Genomic DNA, 9,978 nt, shown 5'->3' with positions numbered 1-9,978 from the left:
TCCACAGTGGGGACATAGTTTTGGGAGTTGGTCACAGAGAGGGTTTGCCAAACGTGCCTTCCTCTTCATTCGTTTCTCCTTTCACCCTGAGTTCATGTTTCTTCAAAGTCCACAACACCTTTGGTAAAGGCTGTTCTCAAATTGGAGCACTCGCAGGCCAGTGTTCCCCAATTTTTTGTGCTTATTCTGCATTTTTAAAGATTTGCCTTGAGAGCGTCTTTATACCTCTTTTGCTGTCCCCTGGTATTTCACTTTCAAATGGAAGTCAGCTAAGCAGTGCAGCCCCACTATTCCATATGCTACTGACTGCTGGGTCCGCAAGCACAGGGATCACCAACTTTTTTGGATCTGTGGGTCCACTTGCAAACTGGAGAAACTGTTGCAGGAGCCGCACACACATACACTCACCACAACCTATTGCATCCATATTCATCCCTTCACAATATCCCCTGCCCCTATGATTCCTGTTGTACCCACCCCAAAACTGCAAAGTCTGCCCTTGCAAGCGAACCACTGCAGCGATTGACCTGAAATTTGACAGGCTTCATCCCCTCAGAAGGGGGAAGCAACTGTGCCTGTGAATTGCAAATATTTTTTGCAGAAAGTAAACAAAGTTGCAGACTTTGGTTGTTGTTTTTTAATATCAGACTTCAAAGGTGCCCTACAGGAACTCCGGAATGAATGTTTGATTAGAGTTATTAAACACTAGCTCCAGCCCAAGTAGATTTGGGGCCAGATGTGGAGCAGGCGGGCCTTGGGTTGGCCTGGGCCAGGTTCACCTGGGGCCAGGTGGGGCCCTGGGGTCTGTGCACAGCCAGGTAGAGATAATTTGATCCCATCTTCCTTTCTAATTCATTGATCACCTGGGAGTTTGGGCTGTATGAGGAATGGAGGACAAAGTCTTTGCTAGCTGCTTAACTCTCCCCCCCCCCCCATTTGTGCTCATTTAGTTTTTAGACTTAACGGGGGCCATAGAATATTCAGAGCACTAGAGATATCCCAAGGCCAGCTAAAAGTAACTCATGAGGGCGGAGGAGCAGGGACTCTGAATCAAAGGCCTGTTTCCCCTATTCCCTCCCTTCTACTTGTTTCCATAAGCTTCCCCTGTCTGAAATGGCTGGCCTCTTGGGAAATTGCCTGGCTGCATATGGAGATGTGCTTAAAGCCAATTACGCACGCAGTTTTGGATTTTGCCGGAGAAACTCGCTGGGATCATTTGGGGGCATCTTCACCACATCCTACATGCTATTAAGAAGGGCTCATCTCCCAAACTAATAACACACAAGCAGCATTTACCCTGGAAGTCAAAGCGGGGAGAAATGGTTTCCAGTTATTTATGCCTTGGCAGTCTCACCTTTTGGAAGCTCCGCTTGCGCTGATAAAGCCAAATGCTACACCGGAGACCTCTTAAGCATGTAGCTGTATATTTATCCCACTGATAAAAGAAGTTATCCATCTTTAACATGCGCTGCTTTGGGGTGTACTTGATAAGGGCATAAACAGGGTGCACAGATGCGCCAGCCGCCTTGGTAATCATTGTATTGTGCCATTAAGTACACAAGGGTTTCATTCTTTCAAGATATATATTTTTCCTTGTAATTGGAAACCTGTCATGGTGCATTTGCCAGTGGACAGAATATTTATGTACCAGATTCATTAACACGGGGATGATGTGTAAGAAGGAAGCCTCCCCACCCCGTCAAAGTAATGAAACAAGGTGCAATACAAAGTCCCACGGAGCCATTCTGCAGATGACACATGTTTGCAACTGGGAGCCTCCCGCTGCATCTAGTGTTTTGCTTTTGTAACAAATTCCCAGGAATAATAAGTCGTAAGGATGATCTGCACTTGAAAACTGCTCCTTTTGGACCGCGGAGTCACAATCCTTCCTGCCACAAGCAATAAACAGCAAGCGTTAAGTCCCACAAAAGAGAGATAAAGCCAAGGCTTCTCTCCCGTTTGGCTCGGCAGAACATATCAATTTTTGTCAATTTCTGGGATTTTAATTAAAAGACAGAGGTTGGTTCCAAACCAAACCAAACCAAAGCCTAATTACCACAAGTGTTAATTGCAAATCTTGCTGTTTAACCGAATGACTAATGGAACAGGATGGCAAAACGCCTTTCCGACAGCAAACAGATTTCATGACAAATGAAGCAAGATGCAAATTGAGGGCATCTCCCAGCCTTTGAAATCTGGGCGGCATGACTGCTGTGAATAATAATTGTGGCTGGTGGGTACTGGTTTGGGGGTAATGTTGATTGTGAAATTTGGCCGGCAATTAGAAGGGTGAGAATGAGAGAAGGTGAGAAAGCCAAACAGGCATTAAAATGCTCTAATGTTTCCAGCGGTCCATTGCTTTCTCTGAGACAAGAAAGCTTCTAGTCATAGTTAGTTACCAAAGCTGTCATTGGGGATAGATAAGAAATCCAATTTTGTTTGCACTTAAAGGCCAGCCTACCTAATTTAAACTTTCAAAAGCAATATACAAACTGAAACACAACCAACCTTCAAAATTTGCACTTTTTTGAATTTTTGTAACGCTTTAGCTTTCAGATCAATTGAAAACCAGAAAAAACTAGTCTAGTTTATCAAAGCTAGAGTGCAAGGCACAGCTGAAAGCAACAAGCTGACTTGCACTTTTAAAAGTGTGTTGTGTAAAGTAAAAAAATTAAAATTAAAATTAAAAGCTGAGGAAGGAAGACAACTTTCTGAAGGAGCTGATCTACAGTGTACTCACCAGCCACTTAATCAACACCTGTTCTTCACTCCCCATTCCCAGGGGGCTAAACCAGTGCAGAATTCAATGGCCAGATTGCTCACCAGGGCAAGATGGCTGGAGCTTATACTGACAATCCTGCCCAACTGCACTGGCAAATTTAAACAAACAAACAGGTTGAATTGCCTGCCTGGCATGAAGGTTGCCCATTGCCTAGATAGCCTGGCAGAGTCAGTGGCCATGGTGAATGTTGGCACCAAATGGAGTTATGAGGTCCTGGAAGCAAAATTCAGGTTGCTAGACAGGATGCTGAAAGCCAGGACTTCCAAGGGAGGAGATATGGTAGCCTTGTTCATATATATTGAAGGCTGTCATGTGGAAGAGGGAACAAGCCTGTTTTCTCCTGCCCTGGAGGGCAGGACTCGAACCAATGGCTTCGAGTTAAAAGAAAGCAGATTCCAACTAAATATCAGGAAAAACTTTCTGACACCAAGAGCTGTTCAACAGTGGAATGGTCTCCCTCGGGAAGTTGTGAACTATCCTTTCTTGGAGGTTTTTAAGCAGAGGTTGGATGGCCATCTGTTGTGGATGCTTTAGCTGAGATTCCTGCATTGCAAGGGATGGACTAGATGAGCCTTGAGGTCCCTTCCAACTATACTGTGATGGCCTGGGACTCGGGCTCGGACTTGGAGCCAGAGGAGTCTCAGTCCGCACCGGATCCTTTGCCTCAGGCGGCATCTGAACCTAGTCTGGGGCCTGATTCTGAAGAGCCCCAGTCTGCACAGGTTCCCCTGCATCAAGCACCAGCAGGGCCAAGTGAGGGGCCTGAGCCTGCCCTGGCTCCAGATGCGGGGATTACCGCGTTGCCTTCAGCTGGGCCATCACTTACAGCTGCTCCACTACCAGTTGGGTCAGGAGAGGCTGAGGCGGCCTCTGGGTCTGGTAACCAACCAACATCTCCCGAGCTGCAGAGACTGATGTCTGAGAGAAGGAGAGACCTGAGTACTCACAGGAGGAGCGAGACAGGGAGGTGAGTCACCGGGGGATCAGGACCGGCCATTACCCCCACAGAGATAAAAGGCTGCTGGACCCCACCCCAGGTTGCAGGAGCAACATTGCTGTTTGCCAGAACCTGCCTGAGACCCTGTGCCTGACCTTGCCTGGTTTCCTGCCTTGGCCCTGTCAGACTGACTCCTTGTGGAATCCTTGGATTCAGGACTGGACCTGGACTGCGTTACTCGGGTTATCCCTGGGCCCAGCACATATACAATTGTACGAGTCTATGATTCTAAGTCTGGATAAACATGCACTCATCTGTAAAATGGGAACAACTGAGACCATTGCTCACAATGTGTTGGCTGTGAATCTGTAGAGGAGGAATGGACTGCCTCCTTAAAGGCTGGCTGGCTGGCTGGAACCACGGACAGGAGCACACCGGTCAGTACGTAGGAATACAATGAAACATTTTGTTGCAGATCCCATATCACTCCAACATATCTCCATGGCCCTGAGACTGAGACTGTTGGGTTTGGAACTTAACAGGTTAAGAAGTTCCCATGATGCCTCAGCATTCTGACGTCAGCTTTAGAAGCTGGGAGGAGTTTCGTTTTCTCTGTTCCTCTCTGGTTCTCTGAGAGAGAAAGTCGCAGTTTTAGTCATGGCTGCTGTGAGCCCAGGAGATTCCTGGGGAATGTCGGAATAAAGATACTGAAATGGACAAACCTGGTCTCTGTGTGTTTGTCTGAAGCTAAGTGAAGCTATGTGACAGTTTTCACCGCTGTGTTCAACTCTGCTGAGGCGTGACTGGAGAGCTACTGGAGACGGAGCTGAGTGGCGCAGCTCGGAGGAAGCGCGCCGGGCATAAAGAGCTAATTGTGGATCGTAAATCAATTAGCGGGGGTCACGCCAAACCAATAAATTAATTCCAACAGGTTATGGACCCTTAATCACCGATCGTAAAAACTGTCACAGGAACGCTTTGAAGTGCCGGAATGCGTTTGAAGTCGCTGGCAGGAGTTTTTGCCTGGTGTTAAGAGGCAAAAGGATAGCTGCGGAGCTCAGAGCAGCTGAAAGACACAAAGTGGGTTGCCTGTGCTGAGAGCTGAGTGCTGGGAGCTGAAGAGCAGCTGGAAAATCGTTTCTCCAAGGATGGGTGCCGGAGGAGCTTGTGATCTGTGAGTACAGCTTGGGGCCCCTTGGGAGAACGGAGGACGATGGCAGGCAGCCAGGTCTTGGAGGACATTGCGTTTGAACAGCTCACTCTAAGAAGTTGGGCAAGGGCGTAAAGTCAGCAAGGGCTGCCTGGGATGTGCTGTGAAGCTTCAGCAGGAGGCCAGAGCCCTGGAGAAGTATTGAGAAAAGCCTAGAGATGGCTGCAGCCCCTGTTCCTGATGCTTTAGCCTCAAGGAGTGCTAGTGAGCAGATCGGGGGGGCGAAGGATTCCAAAGGCAAGTGTAAAAGTTTTCCACTGTGCGTGCTGGAGTGGAATGTCAACAAAGCAGGTTCCCAGAAAGCCGCAGTGGGAGCCAGGCCAGAGGGGGCGGAGCTGGCAAGGAGTGTTTTTCCGGAAGAAGGAGAAGGAGGCCGGCTGGGAGGAGCCCCGGGCAGTGTTTTTCCACTGGAGTTCGTCGTTGCTGCCCATGGAGAGTGGAGACAGCTGGGCAGGAAGGTCCCAAGGTCAACCAGCTGAGTTCTCATGGGAATCAGTCTCGGAGAGGAGGCCAGCGTGGGAACGCAAGGGAAAGACGTGGTTCAGACGCTGGGGAGGGTTGTTTTCTTATCACTGCTTCTATGGCAACTGTGAAGAGCAACTCCAGCCAGGACACGGTGACACGCTGGGTGTTGAATACTGCTGTTGGTCAGCACCTGCTAAGCGAGCCTGCTGGCAAAATGCGGAACTGCAGGGCTGTTTTCAACAGGACACAACTGTGATGTTAGCAGACGGAATGAGAAAGTCGGTTTCTGCTGTGGCTAACATGTTTTTTTCTCCTTTACAGGAGGAGCTAGAGGTCTACGTTGTGCCGGGACTGAATTGTTGTTTGTTATCCATTTTCAGAGGGGGGAAACAAGTGGCCAACGTGAAAAGGGGGCAGAACAATCTCTTTGTTCTGGAGTCACCTTTGGAGGGTGGTGGGAATGCTGGAAAAGCACAGGCGCAGTGTGCTAAGGTTCCCAGTCATGTGCAAAAGCTGCACAGGTGCACAAAAGGGTACAAACTCCGGAAATGTGGGAGGTCCCTAGGGTGCAGGGCATGCAAGGGTGCACAGGTACATGGTTTTCCCGGGTTTGGGAGGGTAGCCAAAGAGCCCTTTGAGCTCTTTGGGGCAGGTGGTCCAAAGGTTCAGGAAATGATCTTCTGTGGGTGGAAGTTTGCATACCCAGAGGGTGATCAAACCAAGCTGCTGGTCAGTAAGCAGGCTGAGTTCTGTGAACAGAATGGGTGTTCAAGACTCAGGGATGGTTCTGATTTTCTCTCAGAATGTCTGTCTGATTCTGAGGAGGAAAGGGAGCCAGAGGCTGATCCCGGTGATAGGGACCAGGTCCAGGATCAGGGTTCAGGGCAGGTCTGGGCATCTCCAAAGGTTGTGAAAGGAGTGTCCAGGTGTGAGGCTTCATCTCCGGTTAGCGCAATGGAGAAAGCTCACAAACAGGGTGTCAAGTCAGAGGGGGAAGGATCTGACGGAGAAGACACAACTGCTGGCCCAAATGGGTCAGTAGGGTATCAGGTCACGAGTGCGTGGAAAAGTGTCGCACAGTGTGATTCTGGGAGTGTTGAAGGGGTTCAACAGGTGCCTGGGAAAGATGCCGGGAAGTGGCATAAGGCAAAGGGGAAGGTGTTGAACTCAAAAAGGTCTTGTCAGAATGGTTCGGCAAGAGGGGGTGTTGGGTTTGGAACTTAACAGGTTAAGAAGTTCCCATGATGCCTCAGCATTCTGACGTCAGCTTTAGAAGCTGGGAGGAGTTTCGTTTTCTCTGTTCCTCTCTGGTTCTCTGAGAGAGAAAGTCGCAGTTTTAGTCATGGCTGCTGTGAGCCCAGGAGATTCCTGGGGAATGTCGGAATAAAGATACTGAAATGGACAAACCTGGTCTCTGTGTGTTTGTCTGAAGCTAAGTGAAGCTATGTGACAGTTTTCACCGCTGTGTTCAACTCTGCTGAGGCGTGACTGGAGAGCTACTGGAGACGGAGCTGAGTGGCGCAGCTCGGAGGAAGCGCGCCGGGCATAAAGAGCTAATTGTGGATCGTAAATCAATTAGCGGGGGTCACGCCAAACCAATAAATTAATTCCAACAGAGACCATATAACTTGCTTCAAGCAAGGCCATCCATTGGTCTCCTTGGTTGAATGATACAGGTCAACTTTCAGCATGCAAACCATTAAGCCATCACTGGGTTTCTATAACTGTTCGTTGATGGGCATCAGATCCAGGATGGTGTATGCCAACTGAGCAAGAAATTGGCCATTTCCCCTTTAAGCGGCCACGGTTGCAAAGAATGAAGCCTCTTGCTAGGCTACTAACCAGGATCCAGCTGTTCATGCCTAAACAGGCAATTTCAAGTCTTAATCCAGCAAACGCTGTTGGGAATTGAACTGCCTTCTCTTTGGTGGCAAGAACACCGACGCACCAGCCCCCCTCATGTGCCTGGACATTGCCTCAGCTACTTAGCAGCCGTCGTTTTGTGCCGTTTGTATTCAGATGTGATTAAGCCCCCACTACGATTTTATACTGGCCTCCTCTAAATTAGATTAGTGCAAATCAATTCCATTTTTTTCTTCTCTGTCTCTTTTTGACAGAGGCAATTTGTTGCAGATATCTTGCCGGATTCCCGGTCACAACAAGAATTGGTTCATAAAGCATATGCAACAAGGTTTATCAGCATTGGTCCAGCTTTTGATACTTTGCAGAGTCTGCCATTCTATGGTTTTGCTGCTGTTGCTGCATTATTTTAATCTGAGATGTTTTTCCTTCTCTCCCCCTTTGCCCCGAATTATAATTATTATTATTTACTCGTGGCGGATACTAATTTTGCAAAACACTGTGTTGGAACTCTCCCTAGCATCTGCTCCGCAGTATGATTAAAATAATGTAAATGTTTAGAAAATGCAAATGATGCCTGCGATAATTAGCGATGATGCTTTTCTGCTTTTATTAATAAGGCTGTGCTGCTGGCAATTGCATTTCCATTTCAGATGAAGGTTCAAAGCCCTCAACCAATTTCCTGTTATCTAGAAGAATGGCATTCAAAAGCCAACCTGCTCATAGATATCTCTGACATGGGTAGTTTGGATAGATGGGCGTAACCCGTCTTTCTTTCTCGCCCAATGCATGATTTCCTTTCTCGTTGTGGCTGATTTTCAAAAGAATGAGGACTTTCAACAGTTGTGTCTGGAGCTGCCTGTCTGCATCTTTCTTTCCTTTTTCTTTTCGGTAATAGGTTTGAAATAAATTGCCAGACCTCTGGTATATTACAATTTAGGAGGCGTGTTAGCAGATTAAAGCAACATCTGGTCAGAGAAGGGAAAGGGGAAAAATAGGGAGATGATCAACACAAAGGGCAATGTTTTAATTGAAATAGGCATTTCTCCAAAAAGAGATTACCTGGTCTGGCTTGACGTCTCTAAATGTGGACCGCTGGCACGGGCAGATCCCCCAAATCTTGGCGGAGAGACAGAGTGGAGGGACGGCTGAATGTTAACAAAGGCATCATTAATATTGATGGGTAATTCACATGGCAGCGAAAAACTGCATTATTAGCCGCCATTGTTATGGTGCTGGCATTAATATTCAATGAGGCTGTGTAGGTACAGAAATTCCCCGACTTCTAGGGTAACCCAATGGTACAATAAAAGGAAAAAATGCAGTGGGAGCTTGGGGGAAGGGAGAGTTTCCTGCCTGTTACACAAATCCACTAATCCAAATCTACCATTAAGTAGAAAACGTTACATAAATGCTATCTTCCTGACAATGCTCAATATACCTCCCCTCACTCCCAGTGTGGTTGCGCCTTCTTTATAGAAGGTCTTGTCCCCACAGATGAAAGCTGGCATGAGTGGAAGAGATGGCTGCTGGGAAAGGCAGCCCTTGTCTTCTTTCTCTCCTATCCCCGGATGCTTGTAGCACAGGCAAGGGGCACCTTTGGCCCGTGGGCCTAATAGAGCCTGGCAGCAGCGGTGTAGAGGCAAATTCATGACAGCCACACCCCTCACAACTAGTCCCCTTCTAAGCTTATACAATAATTATAATTGGGGGTGGGGCATTGCGAGGATCTTGCAATTGTCTTTCAGCAGTGCTATTTTTCCAGAAAAAGAGGTGCCAGAAATCACCATGAACAACTCCCTCGTTCTCTTAGAATGTCAATGGCAGCCACCTGAGAGGTGCCGGAACCAGGGTTTTGTTTTGTTTGTTTGCTTTTTCAGCAGGAACTGAGTTCCCTTACCTTTTAAAAATTAAATAATAATATTTTTTTTGTCTGGGAGGATCTGGAACCAATGCCAGAGCCAAAAATTTACCTATATCGCTAGTCAATAAAGTTGTGGCCATTTCTAACCCAAATCATCATCTGCTTGAGTTTATTAATCACGTCTTACATTTAGCCTCTGCGCTCTCGCTCTCTCTCCCTCTCTCTCTCTGTGTCCCTGCAACTGGGCCCACAATAAATAAATAAATAAATAAATAAATAAATAAATAAATAAATTGCATGACGAGTCCCCCCCACTCCCCCCCCAAAAAAAAACCACTGGCCAGATAACCACCTGAGAAATGCCAGAACTGAGTTCTGGTGAGTTCCAGCTGGAAGGAAAAGAAAAGAAAAAGCTCTGTCTTTCAGCTAGATCAGGCTTCCTCAAACTCGGGCCTCCAGATGTTTTGAGACTACAATTCCCATCATCCCTGACCACTGGTCCTGCTAGCTAGGGATCATGGGAGTTGTAGGCCAAAAACATCCATCTGGAGGGCTGAGTTTGAGGAAGCCTGAGCTAGATCTACCATTTTCTGTCCAAATGATTTGGAGTTCTCTGGTATCTCCTTTCAGAGTGACTTAAGCTGTGATTTCCCTGACGTTCTATTGCATGTAATCGAATGTGCACAACGTTCTCCTGAAATGGAAGCACCTTGTCTTCTCACTATTCCTAAACTGTTCCTTAGCTTTGTAGCCTACAGAAAATAATAATAATAATAATAATAATAATAATAATAATAATGATTTATTTATACCCCACCCATCTGGCTGAGTTTCCCCAGCCACTCTGGGCAGCTCCCAAT

The 9,978-nt window shown here is 47.3% G+C and overlaps 1 long non-coding RNA gene across 1 annotated transcript; it reads right to left on the bottom strand.

Annotated features, from left to right (window-relative positions):
- Positions 1-8,027: 8,027 nt before the first annotated feature.
- Positions 8,028-9,650, bottom strand: LOC308470628. Its single transcript, XR_013982500.1, has 3 exons — positions 9,471-9,650; positions 8,317-8,402; positions 8,028-8,222 (listed from the first exon to the last, which is right to left on the bottom strand). It is a non-coding gene; the product is annotated as an uncharacterized lncRNA (long non-coding RNA).
- Positions 9,651-9,978: the final 328 nt, after the last annotated feature.

Source organism: Podarcis pityusensis (assembly GCF_964106645.2).
Source record: "Podarcis pityusensis genome assembly, chromosome: 1".
Classification (NCBI taxonomy): domain Eukaryota; kingdom Metazoa; phylum Chordata; class Lepidosauria; order Squamata; family Lacertidae; genus Podarcis; species Podarcis pityusensis.
Note: the sequence above shows the minus strand (reverse complement) of the source record. Positions and strands in the feature narration are given on the sequence as shown.